Here is a 16,897-nt window from a genome sequence, read left to right as displayed (position 1 = left end):
GATTTAGAATAAGAAACAAGCTGCAGGAAAAAAAAATGAAGAAGAAGAAGGACAAAAAAAAAAAAAAAAAAGCAACCAGAAAAATATACCGAGATGACGGAGTTTTTTGTAGCCTTGCAAAATATGCTGACACGAAGAAAAGTTGAACCCGATCCAATCGGTTTTAAATCTGCTCTAACCAGATGGAAGAGCTCACGGACACACAAACCATATTGATTTCTAATATTTGACTGTGTCAGCAGTTTCCAGGAACAAAGGCCGGCGATGGAGGAGTGACTATCACCCACCACTGCACAGATTTGTTGCTCATCACACATAACAGCTTGTGACTGGGACACAGTTGTCCTGCTTCCACAGTCCCACAACAAATGCTCCCCTGCTGCAAGTGCCACCCCAGGAAGGATCAGGTTACCCAGACTCAGGCCCGATGTGCCCAAAGCACAGCTGGCATAGCAATGAGCGAGGGGGGGGTGCTGACAAATGAGTGCATGGGTCAGCCTGCTGGAAGAGCATCAAATATCTGTATCAGCTACCAGCCTCCAGAAAACAAAGGATTCAGTGTTGTTCAACATCAACTCTGAGATTTCAGGGAATCATTCACAAATATAACCAGTTCTGTTTGTGCATTATTCAGAAAGAACAAAGCGTGTTATATTATCTATGTAAACCAGAGAGTTAGATGACTATTGACTATTACTCAGATATGAAGCACCAAGGATGGTGGGGGGGGGGATTCAATAGGTTTGCCTTTGGTCTCGCCAAACAGTTCTGAAATCTCAATTGTGTTACGGACCCGCGAGGCGTAACGGCAGGATTAGCTGTCTCACCTAGACTGGTTATCTGTGCAGCTCATCTCTCCTCTGCAAGTGCTTTGAAATTTCCTCTCACTCACTGGGGGAGCTGCATCTCACACACAACACAAAAGGAAAAAGGATCTTCCAAACCAGCAGACACTCATCTCTTCCCTCCGTCTGCCTCCCAGGTCCCCACGGCCCATCACTATCTGTCAGTCAAGTCTCAGGTGACCACCCTCTTAGCTGAACCTAGCGAAGGGGCGACAGTTTATAAGCTGCCTGCCTGCCTGCCTGCCTCCTGCCTGCCTGGCCTCTATGGTTATCAGAAGGAGTAAAAATAAAAAGGAGAGGAGGAAAAATCATTTTCCAGAAAGGTCACTGCTGCCAGACAAGCTGGAGATCTCACACATCTGGAAGAGACAGTGAAGTTCTGGTGTTCTTGGTGAGGGGATAAAATAAAAATGGATCACATCTGGTGGCTCTGTGTGTGTGCGTGTGTACACGTGTGTGTGCGCTACTTCACTGCCAAATTAGATAAAGAGACAGGAACAAATAGATAAGACAGGGCTGCTGAATTATCTTCATTTGCTGAGATGTCCTTGTCTGTTGTCCTTTTCAGCTGCCGAGCAACAACCAGCCCGTCTATTGATTCTCAATCGGGCTCTCCCAGCGCAAACAGGCCTGGCTGAGAGGGCAGGCGGGCGGTGGGTGGCGGTGGCGGTAAGGACAAGCTCACACCCAGATCTCTACACTCTTCCCTTTTTTTTTTTCCTAATCTAGAATATTGATTATGCAAAGTTGCATTAGTCTGGTCTGAACTGTGCGGCAGAGTGGAGGGGTTTGTTTTAGAGGGTCATGGGAATATTGATGGCTGGAGGGTGAATGGTAGGTGTGAAATATAGCACTGAGTATAAAAACAACCCCCACTGACCCATCATCAGCAATAAAAGCTTAACTGGAGGAGAAATCGATCCTGTGTGAGGAGGGGTGGGGGGGTGGAGGGTGGGCGTTGGGGCTAGATATGAAGACAGTGGAAGGTCAAACACACACACACACACACACACACACACAAAAAAAAATGTTTGAGTCTTTCTCGCTGGCACAGTAAGCCCATGAATAAGTGATGCCAGAGTGCAGTCACTTTCAACCTGGCAAACTCACATCACACCGAGAGCGAAGACTGACCGTCATTAACTGCAGCAGATACTGTTTCAGCTGCGACCCTAACCTTAACTCCGGACGGGGGTTCACCGTCAAAAAGGGCAAATCAAGCATATCCTCCAGGCCCCCAAAAGGCAAAAAGCCCCGCCCCTCCCTCCAATATTAGCAGATTTTGCCATGACAACTATAATCCCCCTGCAAGTGTCCATGAAGGCACTGCTGTGTGACTGGGGATGTGAGGTGTTTAGGGAATATCTGTAAATCCCGATGTCTGCCAGTAGTCTGCATTTGGAGGTGATGGGCTTCTCGGACCTGAACGTATTTTGGTGCAAATAGAAGCTTTTGGGGCTGAACTAAAAATGTGGGTCAGCCATGCTGTAGATGATAATTCAGTTCAAGCTGCCCTATACATCGATACGCAGGGCTGTGTATCTGAAAGAGCACATGGCTCAGTTTTGATGCGAGGAACAGATGTGGAAGGGTGATAAAACAAAAGAGGGGATGGCTAGAGTGATTCTGTTTCATCCCCTATGACACACAAGTGTCATTTTTTTCGATGACGCACTCTCCTTTTTTTTTTTTTAATAATCTGGTCTGAATCAACCGGCAGAAGCACCGCACAGAGCCGGGCTGCTGGCGTGGCTAAAAATGACCCCTGTGCCGGGTCACTGTCAGTATGTACGTTTTCCGAGAAGAGTATTTATATCAAAGCTCTCATCTTACCTGAGCTACTGAGAGTATTTCTGTCTTCACGCCTGTGAAGGGCTGATCAACCGTAGCTGTCTCCGTCACATGCAAGATGTTGACATTTAGTCATTCAGAATAGCGACAAAACTAATAAAAATCTATGAGCCCTAATAAAACACGGAAACCAGAGGATTTTGATTTGTGATTTTAATTATCCTGCTTAATAACGGGACTTTAAGTTCACCAAGAGCAATGAAGCAAACAGTGAATATTGTTTTTTTTTTTTTTGAATAGCTCATTAACCGCTTCAATAATTCCAAATTAATTTTCACTTCTTCCTCTCCCAGCGACAGCTGAGTTTATGAGGTGGGAACAAAGCTGCACCATCACACCCCATTGTACTGAAAGATCAGCTCAGCTCCAATTACTCAGCTGAATTTTTGCATTTAAACGATTTGTGATTGTTGTGACTTAGATATGATTCATCTGTATATTTCCGCACGCCTCAACATTTAATACTGCGTTGATGACTAAGCTGTTATAGATGCATTAGGGCATCAAACCCACACACTTCATCTTATACAAATTACTGTGTAAATGAAATAATGAGACAAAAGGGCATTTCATTTTTGATTTGATGCAAAGCCATTAACCTGCAACGGTATGAAGACGTGGTAGGATCTCACACAAACACAACCTGCGGACGACGTGTGTCAAGCCATTATTTCTTATCGATTGCTTCCGCGATCAATAATGTATAAATAATAAGGTTGTGTGCGCCTGCATAAAACGGAACAAATCTCAGGATTGACGACCTTTAATCTCAAGAAGACAAACACCCTGCTCCAGTCCGCCGATGTGCCGTTCCGTGTGTTTTATAACTTACTTACTCGCTCACGACTTATTTATCTTTGTTCCCTGGTGTGACATGATACTTTGACAAGTGCTCACAATGCTGCCTGAGTAATTTATGGGCTCAATAACAAAAGTGCAGGACTCTGGTGATGTATACGTCTTCCAGATCCCCAAGGTGAAACTAATTCTTACTTCTCTGTCAGTTTAACGCCCCCCTCCTTCATCCAGCTTCTGTGTTACAAGTTAGTATATTCCTCTCCTGTCCTTCACTGCAGATCATGAACGTGTCAAGCTTTTGTCTCTTTAAATAAATTTATAAAGAGTTTGGTCTAGACCTGCTCTATATGTAAAGTGCCTTGATGTAACTTTGTTATGATTTGGCGCTATACAAATAAATCTGATTTGATATACAAATAAATCTGATTTGATTTGATTTGAATCTTCGGTGGTCAGATGGAAAATATATCTGGTGGAATCGATGAGGCATTTTTGATCCTCTTTTCAGGTGGCATGGTGGTACAGAAAGCCCTATCAGCATCAGCACGATATATTCCCATCTATTAATTATCTGTATTGGTCACCACTCTATCAAAGGGCGGACATAACAACAAACATTCACGCTCACATTCAAATCAGAGTCACCAATCAGCTTATGTGAGGAAGCAGGAGTACAAACACAGCTCACACTGTCACAGGTCCAGGTTTGGGGTTCGAATCCATCCTGAGGATGAATCTCCATAACTCTTGATTTATGGCAAAATCCCTGCAATTATAATGATGTTCCCATCTCATTGACTATTCATTGACTCACATTTTATAATACAGCAGCCCTTCACTAGTAAATATGCTGAAGACCAGCTCGTTAACATCGCCACTGTGCGGCGTTAAACATGCTGAAGTCAGCTTCTAGCTCACGGCGCCAATGCACCTTAGAGCTGCTGGCATCAGTCCGGGTCTGTTACAAGGTGCAGAATCAAACACTGCGGCTTTGATGCTTCGAGGTTATCCAACCAGGCTTTTGTATCAAGATTTGAAGCGGGTGGGGGGAAACCTCTGAGATAACTTGATGCATGGATCACAGAGGAATGGGCCAGAGAGGGATTGATGATATAGACAGTTTTTTTTTCTTTCCTCTCTTCCTCCTAATGCTCAGCTTATCAACTACACCAGGTACCAATCTGCCTCCCATTCACCACATTCCTCTGTGAAAAGGCATCTCGGGTGGATGTTCTGCAGCTGAATCCTGCACTCTCCAGCCAACACACTCACACGCTGAGACAGACTTGTTGTTTTTATCCTGGGATTACCTGCCTCTCTCTAGCTTTTGGTTACTGTGATTTTGTCTTTTCTCATGCAGGCTCTAATCATCGGCATCTATCTGCACACCATGTGAGGGTGTAAATGGGGGGGGGGGGGGGGGGGGGGGAGAGAGTTAAGTGCAAGCCTCGTGGCAGCTTGTGCGCCTGCAAGCAGCTGGAGGAACTCAAACCACAACAATGTCTGCAAGGAGCGAGGTCAGGTTTCTATCGCACCACCCACCACGCAGCAGCAGGCTAAAATATAACAGGGCACGTGGGGCACTATTACTAATACCACTTTTGTTTATGTTCATGCCGACCTAATTGTGTGTTTTGTACCTGTGTGCGTATGTGTGCAAATCATCGTACTGCCGGCCATTGTCGGTCTTCTTGGCAGTCTCCTCTGGCGTACTTTATAGCCACAGAAGCATTAAACAAACAGCCTAGATGTGCACCTTGCAGGTTGTTTCATAGCTTTACCCTCTTCAGAAAATAAATGAGAAAAAAAAAATTGGTTTTTTTTGTTTTTTTTATGTAGTTGCTTCTTTAATTTACGCTTTCATTCCTATTTTAATTCTACGTATACCAGCTCCCTTAAAGATTGCTCTGGTTAATCCAAGATTCAATTTCCACCAACAGTCTGTTGCCTCAATTTGTTCCAAGACTTCTGTAAACATTTTCTCTTTGAGAGCAGAGGCAGCAAGTGCAGTTTTTCCATATTCACGCTTTTAATATTTCAAAACTACTTGAAAGAACTTGGAGATGTAGATATACTGATCTATACTCTGATTAATAAAATGCAACGGAAGATCAGCTGGTAAATAAAGTGTATAATTTCACTTCCAAAAAATCTGTCAGAAGATCCGTCAACAAACAGGATCACGTTACGCCTCATCGCCTTTGATGTTGTGCAGTTAGTGATTTTCATTACTTTGCATTTCTGGCTCCCATTAGTTTTGTTTTCCCATTCATTCATTCATCTTTAACCGCTTCTTTGTTTCTGGGTCACGGTGGGTGCTGGACCACCAGTCCATCACAGGGCCAGCAAACAAAGACAGACAGAGACCAACAACCACTCACACTCAGACCTACAAACAATTTAGAGTAAGCAGTCAATCCAAACATGATGTCTTCGGACGGTGGGAGGAAACTGAACCCACATGTTGTTGGGCAACAGCTCTAAGCACTACGCCACCATGCTGCCTCAAAACTCCGTGATCTGGAGTTTGACAGAGTTAAATAATTCAACAACGCAAAACAACAACTGTAGCTTCAATACACCAGAATTTGATGCAGCAACGAAACTTGCGTTGCGTTTGTGTTTGTACTTAAAACCAGGACTCAACTGTTCTCCACTGTCAAAATACTCCACCGTTGGAACTGCCTACACTGTTGTTACTGATTTTCCCAGCACATTTGTGTCGCAAAACTGTCGGGCGATAACTCTGCTAAATGAAGGAATTCACTGAAGGCAAGTGAGTTCATCAATAAAAGTAAACCATAACATTAATGCTGATGCAATGATAAGATACGACTGCTCACATCATCTGCAGCTTTGCAGATTTTAAGCTTAATATGAACAGAAGAATAATACACAATAGCAAAAGCAGCGCAGCGTTAGTTTGAACAGAATCAGGCGACAACATAAAAATCCTTCCACTTTAAGCAGAAACACAACTTAAAGCAAAAGCAAAACAAAAGGCGACATCTTCTCCCATCACACTTCACTCTAGTATCACTTTCCTTGCCAGGCGCTCTGGCACTCTGAGGAATGGAAGCATTATGTAGGGATGAAGCCAGCCAGCCTTAAAGTCTGGCTGTTGATGGGAACAAACATCCGCCCTGCTCCTCCTACGCTTCACACCAAACACACAACACACAGGATCTAATGAACCACCATCTGGCGCTACCGCAGACCTGGGCATCTGCCCTGCACGGGTAACTCGCCGAAACAAGTTCCCGAGTGGCTTTACCACCAAAATACAAATTCACAATGGCAGTGAGGGGTGAGGCTTCAAACGCTGGCGTCAAGTACATGCTGAAAGAGAGGCGTTCAGTGTTGTTGTCATAATTTAACAATCAGTATGAAGTCGTTTGCCTGGATGCTGAAACATTAGTGTTATTTGTTAGCTGCAGAGCAGGTGTGTTTCTAATCAAGACCTCACATTTATCCATGTGTCAGCATCGCAATAGCATATTTATGGTGCTACAAAATGCTCATTTATTCCATTCGGCTGCATAAGAAAAGGACAGGTAATGGCAGCACGTGCTTGTGCTGTAATAAAGGAGCTAAAATGAGTTTCTCTGTGTGCATGAAGGCAACGCGATGAGAGATCACGATACAGGCGGCTGAAGGTTTGCACATACAATAGGTCTAATTCAGCACACAAAGGCAGCACATTGTGCCGAGGAGATGCACGCGATAACAGAAATGAATAGCAATTGAAAGGTGTGAATGGCATCTCTCATTAAAAGCAAACAGGCAGAGAGGCAAATAATCTTCTGATCCAGACTATTTATCCTTCTGAGTTGGACTTTCACACTGTTTCCATGTGTGAGAGAGAGCTGTCAGCTGCAGAATCACTGCACTAGGAGGTTTTTTTTTTTCTCCCTGTCTCTTTTTGTCTACATATGAACTCTCGTCTCTGATGCGGGGTTTGCCATCAACCTCGGGGCTCCACAGCTATGGAGGCATGAAACGTAGCCAGTAGCGCAGCTGTACGGTGTGGAGTGGCCGCACTGTCTCATCTCTTTGTCTTCTAACCACTGTGGCTGGCAGCGCGATACAAATCAATACAGCATGGTGTGCACGTGCATGTTGCAAATTCCTACGAGCTCCAGAGTTCCTTGGAGCCATTTTGAGTTTCTCAAAAGTGGAGCTGAAAAAGGTGAAGGGTCGTCTGCAGCATGGATCAAAATCTTTACGCCAGAATTAAAGCTGGGGGAAAAAAAACAACAACAACAACAACAACAAAAAAAAAAAAAAAAAACAGATTTTGATCCAGATTTGGTGATCTGATTTGAATTCACTGTTATTATACATGTATATACAATTTACTGAAAGTAACCTTTCAGACAGGAAGCCTGCTACAAAAACCAAACGCACTGTACCAACAAACAGAAGGCTCATTTAGTCGACTCTCTGTTCTCTGGGTGTGTGACTGTTTTCCTTTTCAAACCACCAGCTCAGCAGTGACTCTAATGAACTGCTTATTGTCTCTGTATGGGAGTCTGCTGCTGATTAAAAATGTGGTCATGGTTACATGAGTTGTCTTGACTTCTTGGTCTTTGCCAGCTGCTTTTCACCGAGCCTGAGCCCCACTACTCAGACCTATTAGTACATTCTTCTGTGGGCTTAACGTCACTTCTGAGCAGTGGGTGTAGACGGGATTGCTCATATTTGGGAATGCTTCCAAATACTTGAGTAAAATATTACTTCGTAAGCTATACAGCTTTGCCAGGATAATCCTGATTTAATTTTGGTCGGCTGATTAACATTAGATCGTGCTATCTATTTGCTCAAGGTTTCTCATGGGGGCTCTGTTACACTTGAAGGTAGGAGAATTAGCCTGCATTACTGTGTAAGCGATCTGATTTCAAGTGGGAAACTCTTTCTCTTAAACCTCTCAGATCAAGCAAACGGAATGAATCTGGGAGCAGCGTGGTCACCGCTTTATTGTGCTTGTCACTACAGTTTGCTCTGAGGAGATAAAGCAGATTAAAGTTACAGGAAAAGTGAAATTCTTAAGGTTAGTTTGATGAAAACATCAGAGCTGTGAGGTACTTTCATATAAAAAAAAAAAAAAACAAGGACGCCAAAGGGAAGGGCCTTCCATAACTGCTGCTTAATCTCTGTTAAACTAAAATTAGGTTCAAGTAACATATTAAGGTTTTGAGGAATAATGATACTTTGGACTGAGCTATTATTAACACTCACTTTGGCTGAGGGGCACAGAGGGGTCGGCCCTCTAGGCACTTTCAGGAACCCATTCATGCTTACCTACGTAACTGCTTTGTGCTAGACCAGAGAAGATATTAAAACTATATGCCAGACGGTGTACCTTTCTTGCTCCAACATACACACACACAAAAAAGAGGTGTGTGAACACGTGCTTCATAGGTGCGGCACATTTTGTTAACCTCTTTTACAAACTCAAACAGATGGTCACCCATTTTAACATCTCTGCACCGGCTTTGTTACTTTTATGGTTAATGTTTAGATTTTAGTTCTCACTTTTAGAGATTTAAATGGCCAGGATTCAAAATACATCACCCACGTACGAGTTGAGCTGTCAAGTCCTTACACCTGGGTCAAGACTCTTAAAATAAAACAACTAAAACCCATCTGTTTAGTTTTAGGTGTGGTGTGGTAATTTTTCATCTTTGACGTTTTATCCAGTGCTTTTAAATCTGCCTTTATGAATGCACTTGATTTTATTCTCTTGACTCTGAAGCACTTTGTCATAAATAAACTTTGGTTAATACCTTCAGATAAGATAAATGAACCAGTGTGGTACTGAACTATTCATCAAATTCACAAAATGTGGGTCTATTCCTTTGCATAACAACTCTCACTCTTGTGCACAAGACATAATGAGTACAGTAGCTAGGCCTAATACTGTAGTGAAGACAATCTAATGAAGTCAGAAATAGCTGACGGATGCGGGTCCCCCTGCCTCCAACCGTTATGAAATGACTTTAGAGTCTGCAGTCACAGTCTCACTACCAGGCCGACTGAATAATGCCCAGAAGAGAGAAGCTAACTCATGAAGACAGTCAGAAAGAGCAGTCACTGTTCTGCAGTGTCATGTTATGATCAGGCATCACAGGCACTTCTCTGCAAAGTGCCTGACGGAGGCAGCGGAGCAGAGGAGGGAGGGAGGGAGGGGGCGGACAGCCACTCAAGGACAGCAGATAGAGGGGAGCATTCATTCCCTGCACCAGTTTGGAGTTTTAGGTGGATGACTTTGCTCACTCTCCGTTGGACTGTTTCTTTTTCTCTTTGCCCGTCTCTGCTCTCCCGGCTCCTCGCTGCGCCCGAGGCGAAGCAGTAATCAGCTGATGTCTGCACAAACACAATGACCCCAGGCCCTGTGTGCTCTTGAAAACACCAAAGACAAACCAGACAAGAAACATTAATGAGGAGAGCGAGAGGGGGAGGACTGTGAAAAGCTCCATCGCTGGTGATACACGCCCGGACGGCAGCCATTTTGTCCAGTCGTATTATCAGGATTGGGAAATACAGGTACCGCCGCTGTGTGAGGTAGCCAAAAGTGGAAATGATAAAAATGATCAGCGCTACTATCCCATCAGTGTTTTTCAGAGACACATTTCACTCTGTTGTGTTAGCTTTGTGTGTCAGCGGTGGGTTTTGTTTGATGTCGATGAAAAACAGCAGGAGGCACACAGGTACGGCGCACTCACCTTTACGTCGCTTCTAATTTAGGTGAAAAGGTTCACATTTATCGGCACAATGGGCCACAAATCACGAACCACGAACAGACAGACGTCTCTGGACCCCCCCCCCCCCGCCGATATGCAGATAACTGGCTAGTAGCAGAATCTCCTGTAAACTATTTTTAGTGTTACAGCCATGTAACGCTGTAGGTTTTTCTTTGCTGCCTACGTGGTTTTCTTTCTGGGAGTGGATGGCTGTGATTTTTATTTCACAAGAGCTTCTACAATTATTGTTGTTTACAAGAGGTTTTAATACGCCCTCTGAGCAGCATTACAGTCACTATCAGGAAGACACCGGATGGGTCGGGGCTGACTGATAAAGTCTGGTGTTGGAGTTTGCTGCGGTTTCCTCCAGACTCTGCAGCTTTTAATGCTAATGCTATGAGGCAAACACATCTTAAACTGACACAATTTAATGGTATATTTTAGGGCAAACAAAGGTGGTGGTCCACACCATGCCTCCCCTCACGCGTCCCTTCGCTGGATGAGTCCAAGTTTACACTGTACTGCTTTGAAGGGGCAGAGAGGGAGGGGCGGGCCTATCGGCTGTGGCCTCGCGGGTCAGCTGTAATTCACCGTGCCAAGTTGGAGGTCATGGTTTGATTCCAAGGTACCAAACAAACAATGAGCACCCAAAGCACCCTGACTGAGTATGTTACATTGCTGCACACAAAAGCGTCATCAATCAGATCGCATAGTATTTTTGGTGAAAAAGATGGCGTTAAAAATGTTTTAAAACTTGCCGAACTTCCCGCTGTGCTTTCTTTTATAAGTCTTTGTTCTCAAATCGAGTCTATCTAAATTCATTGCATGGATCTTCAGTTCTCATTTTCTTACTACCCCTCCAGCCAGATCATTCCTCCCTACAAAGAGAACCAGGAAATGTGTAATTTTACACCAGGAATTAAATGTAATTGTTGCATTTTTATTTTATTTATTTTTTTAAACTAACACCTGGATTTTGACACACAGCTTTTTGAGAGCAATTTTGATGACGTGCGCTTCATTTTCCAGTCACTTTGAAAGCCCTTGTTGTTAAGTGGCCCTGAACAAACATGTATGTCAAACAATTATAATCTACCACAATATTGACAGTTAAATTGTCTATTTTATGATTATTTCACTTGATACTACGGTTTTTTGTTGTGTTTCACTCCTCACTTAGCAGTCAAACGCTCTGTCCACTCTTGTTCTCTGTTTTGTCCACTTCTCCCAACAGGACAATCGTCACCTAACGGTTGAAACGCTCACGTTTAAATGTTTTTTGTTGCCATCAAAATGTTCTTCCATTGGCAGGCAACAATTAACTGATTCTTGACAGAGCTGGCAGATTAAAATCATGAGTAGCGTTGACAGTATACGATCTGTGAACAGACACAAACCACACGATACATTGGATTTCTTTATTGTTCCAGCTCCTGGGCATCAAAGAAACCCCAACAACGCTCTCTTCAGAACCATCTGTTATTGTAATTCTGTCATTATGTCCATGTCCACAGTGACTGCTCTATGTCTGCTTACAAATTCACTTTTCCAAACACGAGACAATAAATAAGTCAATCGATAAATGGGGAGGATAAATAGCTTCATTCAAAAGGAGCCCATTAATCTATCTGTAAAGAGGTTTGTAAACGCACATTTCCTAAAGCCGAGAGATTTTCTCATAGGGCGGAAGGAAACAGGAAGCAGAGGGAAACGGCAGTTATTTTTCATGTGTTCACATGAAAATGACTGTTGTCCACCCACACAGAGACATCAGGTATAATCAGACCATCAGTCAGTAGCAGCCACGCCAGATGCATTTCACAGTCAGAGTAAAACGGATGCTGGGCATAGACTTATCTACGCATGGGGGTCAGAAAAACATCAGCCAAAGCATGCCACTGGATTGGAGATAGTTACACCTCCACCCAGATCCAGCTCCATGCTGATGCTGAGAAGGTGTAACCGAGTCCTCCTGCCAGGAGGCTAATCCTTCACAGAGACAGATTTAGCTGCTGCGTCTCATCAAGCTTTCATCTCAACCCAGAGCTGATGTCATCGGGACTGCTGCCCTTACTAAGTGAGCTCTGTTGAGAGCAAACAGCTTCACACCTGCTCGCCATCAACGCTGTCACGGGAGATGGACGGCCGTCAGACAATCAAGTCGGGACATCGTCTTAGGCTCCTTTCTCGCCACCAAAGAGCGTGGGGAAGATTTAGAGCAGGTCACCACGGACTGTCAAATGCCAGTCAAGTGTGCTGGTGATGAAGAAAAGATCTGAGGCGGCCTCAGAGCTCTGATCAGTCATCCCAGACTCAAACCCCTTAAACCCCCTCCGGTGCCTGCAGGACCGTCTGCAGACACCCTGCACACCACGGCTAATTACCCTTTAAGCTGTTCCCAAGCACAATTACCTTCCCTCCTTAGTAAAGCAACACATGGTATTGCAATAATGTGTGGAATGGTCATTCATAGTGTGTGTGTGTGTGTGTGTGTGTGTGTGAAGGGGGAGCATTAAGTTACTAAAACTAGCCTTTATTCTGTCTCCCTGCTGGAGAGACCACACTGTGATCAAAGTCTCTTTGAAAGTCTGCATTTATGGAGTTGAAATGGGAGCTTCACCGCTACGATTTTCTGTTTTCTATTTCATTTTTATTTTGGACGCCCGACCGCGTGTCATGTCTTATTGATTATCTGCTGTTCGAGGCAGAAACCAACCACGTGTGTTTTCATCCTTTGCTGCTGGTCCACACTGCTCGATCTCCAAAACCAGTCGGGCTGACGTGAAAACAGCTTGATATTGTTCTGCAGCAGGATTAACTTCACTTTTTTGATTTTCAGTCAGTCATTAGATTTAAATTTACATTGATTCACTGATTGACTCAGCCTTGTTTGCAGTTAAAATTGTGTGCATGTTAAACAACCAGCATTTACAGTAGACATTTTCAACAGCTGGGCTGCGGACTCTTATCATACTTCGATAAATTTAGGCCTTCACCTATTATTGCAGAGTTTGGACTGCAGGATGATTTCAGGGGCAATTATGATTAATCACAAATTCAAACTTTTTTTTTTATTTTTATTTTTATTTTTTTATTAAAATAAAAGGTAAGAAGTGTGACAACACCGAACTCTAGTTCATTCCAGCTGGTCAGATTCATCCTTCATATCACTGGCTTATGAGCTGATGAGCTGAGCATCCAGAATAATCCCTGCACTGTGTGCTTTATCCTTCTTGTTCTTGGTCATGCTGGTGATGGCCATGTGTGTTTACAGTTACGGTCTGAATCTGCAAACCTGTTTGCTGTTTGAACTCTTTGAGATTTGAGCCTCTTTCTCCCCTCAGACAACCTTTCCCTGAGGGCAGAGCTTTTTCTCATACTGTACATAAGTGGGTCTGACTGAGCCATTAGTTCTGGTAACATGACGCTCTCTGCATTCACAGTGGAGACCTTAGCAGCAGCCGCAACAAATGTCTTGTAAAAAAAATAAAAATAAAAATGCAATAATCAACTAACTGAAATATTAAAGCACACGCAACTCTGCAGATGTGTGTGTCCGAGGTCAAGAGGGTTTTTGGTGTCATCTTTCCACATGCGCATACTTTGAAGATGCCACGCACAGCTTGGCGCCATCAATTGTGGAAATGATGAAGTGATTAATTTCCGTGTCAGGTCTTGGGCTGATTGGACAAGCCTTTGGGGAGAGTTGGATTGATTGGATGGTTCCTGTTTCTGTAAAGCTGCATTGGTCGGGATGACGGAGGGAGGAGGGGGATACACGGTGGTTCGTCCCACACCCCCCCAGAGATCAGCCACAAATTAATACAAATCAGAGCCCCTCTTTGAGCCCGAGCTTCGTCGCTCACCTTCCCCGCAGGTAGGAAAGCAGAGCGAGGACGATGGAGCAGGTGCAGCCAAGTGCAGAGCAATCGGAAGAGAAATGATTGAAATATCAGTGAGTGCTTTTGTGCTTAGAAAAACAGTGTGTGTGCACGAGAGAGGGAGAGAAATCCGAGGAAGAATTGGAAAACTATTATCACACAGCCGCAGAAAAACACACGGTGCTCCACTTTTGCCAGCGACACCTGCGTAGACATAACGTCTTGGTTAAGCAGCTGCACAGATGCTTGAATTCTACAGCTGCAGTTTTGGTCAAAACTTATTCATATGTTGCAGTTTAACAGACGGGGATAATCGTTGTCAGGCAGACAGAAATGAACTGTGACAGTGAACGCATCAGATCCCTCCTGACTGTATATAAGCCGAAGCTTACTCAGTGTTTGTGTCCTGGTTGTCATTTCAGACCTCACAGAGAGGGCAGTAACGGCACAGTGATGGTGGCAGAGTGACCCCTTCTGGTCTCATGCCCAGCACAGTCAGCTCCTGCCTGTGGGCAGTGTACCCAATCTGACTCAGGTCATTTTGGCTTTGGTTGGACTTTTTTTTTTTTTTTTAACGGGAGGGGGGGCTGTTTTGTTTTGTTTTTTGGTTTTTCTTCTATCCCGGCTGAGTCACCACACCAAGAGGCCATTTGTGCAAAGCAAAAAACCCATATTTAAGAGCTCGTCTGCTCTTTAAGTGTTTCGGCACTGTGCTGTTTTTAATTATGTGTATTTTTATTTATTTTTCAGGGTCTTAATTACGTGCACACATTAATTATCTGTAGTACAGAGAATTAACTGTAATATGGACTAAAATCGATGGCTTTACATCAAAAAGAAAACAATTAAAAGGTGCTGTTGAGTACAGGTTTCCTTAACCCCCTTTGAGTTCTGATGTGATTTTTACTGCCTCAATTAAATCATGCAGTCCATTACTGACACTAATAACAACAACATCTGATAATTCAGCCTCTTGACTCAAGTTATTAATGCTTCTTAAATATTTGATTTCACTCAGCCCTTCAGTGGGTTTTGATTCTTTCTCCTCGAGGATCATTAAAGCGCAGCAAAAATTGAATTTTGGTGGACAGAGCTCTATCGATTTTTGCGTCACATGATACGGTGTACTTTCCTATTTCATTATGAAGACCAGATCCAGCTTCACTGCTGAACCTCAGAAATCTCTGGGCATTAGTCGGCGTTAATTCTCAGGGGACAACCGTGACACTCAAGACCAAAAAACTGTTTTTCGTCCCACTTTCGCAACACAGTGCCTCAGAAAAACGGCAGCCTTTATCCAATGTCAGCTACAGCTCTGTGAGAATAACCTTGGACGCTCTCCTTTTATGCTGCGGACACATGGAGATTAACGGCCTGGTGTCGGGGTGTCGAAGCTGCTCTGAGTCCAGCAGCTCTCTGCCTGATGATGCCTTCTGTCAGGGGGCAGTGTATGAGCCGCAGCTTTATTGAATTACATGGCAGTGCAGACGCCCTCGACTGAATCACAAAGATCATGAAATACGAGCGGAAAGTTAAAACTATCCTCTTGCAGCAGCCACAATGTGTTGTGAGCGCCGCTGCCCCACTTAATAGGCCTACCAGTGCCTGACACTGTTAATGATGGGCTGACAGTGGACAACCACCACCCCCTGACATTTTGGCACACCAAATGGGGCCCAATTTGTTGCCCAAATGTTAGGAAGTGGGATTAGGAAGAAAATGACACAATAGCCTCTGGCAATTCACACTTGACTGAGTAGCCAACAAATAACCCACTCGGGGGCCATATTTGTCCAAAAAGTCCACACCTGCGCCCCCTTGGTTGAAGTATCAGCACAGATAAAGTCCAGATAAATACTGCAGCTGCAGCATTTTTCACTTGTTTCTGCGTGGAAACTTATGAAGCACCAAACTTAAATGAGATGGACCTGACTGATACTAAATACTGAAGGCTGCTAACTGTGAGATATAGACATGTAGAAGATGACGGCGCAAAGATTAGCTTGCTAACAGGCCACATGGCCCCTTTGAAGGAGTCACGGACGACACAGCTGACTTAACTCTTAAGTCGTAAAATGCTGTTAAATTACCTGGGAAGATCAAATTACACAGAAATACAACTCCATTTTTTCTTAATTATGACCATGGATGAGAAAACGATGTCAGTTAGCTTAGCATAATCGTGAATTTCAACCTTAACTCTGGACACTTTCATGTTATACATCCAAAAACCACTTTCTGTTAAATTTGACAGTTGAAGCTGCAGCTGCTGATGCTAAAGTAACCTCCAGTTTGTAAAGTTTCTAAATTTCTTTTGATTTGGACATTTCCCTGCAACCAATTTACACATTGCCATAATATTTACTAACGAATGCATATTGCAGGTTATAACTGTAAAATGTTATTTAGTGCAACGTGATTCTAAGACTTGCTGGAACTAGGAAGTTTTTAAATTTGCTAACAACTTTATTACTGATTTAGGAAAAATCTTTCACGCTGACTTGAGAACAGATTCATGAATAAAACATTAAAGGGCCTGTGAAGGGGTTGAGAGCGGTTTAACTTGGTCCTTTCAGAGACCCACGTGGGAAGCTGCACTGCACCGAGGAGATGTACAAGTGGTTATGCCCCCCCCCCCGGCTCAGAATCCGGCCCATCAGTATCACCTGTGGGGCTCATGTAGACCTGTCAGACATTTTATTCAAATGTTCTTTCACTGGGAATTCACGTCTGTCATTCACAGCACTTAAATGCAATCAGTGTTCTGAGGACCAGAGCT

This window comes from Echeneis naucrates, chromosome 15, assembly GCF_900963305.1.
Source record: "Echeneis naucrates chromosome 15, fEcheNa1.1, whole genome shotgun sequence".
Classification (NCBI taxonomy): domain Eukaryota; kingdom Metazoa; phylum Chordata; class Actinopteri; order Carangiformes; family Echeneidae; genus Echeneis; species Echeneis naucrates.
This window is presented reverse-complemented; position numbering follows the sequence as displayed.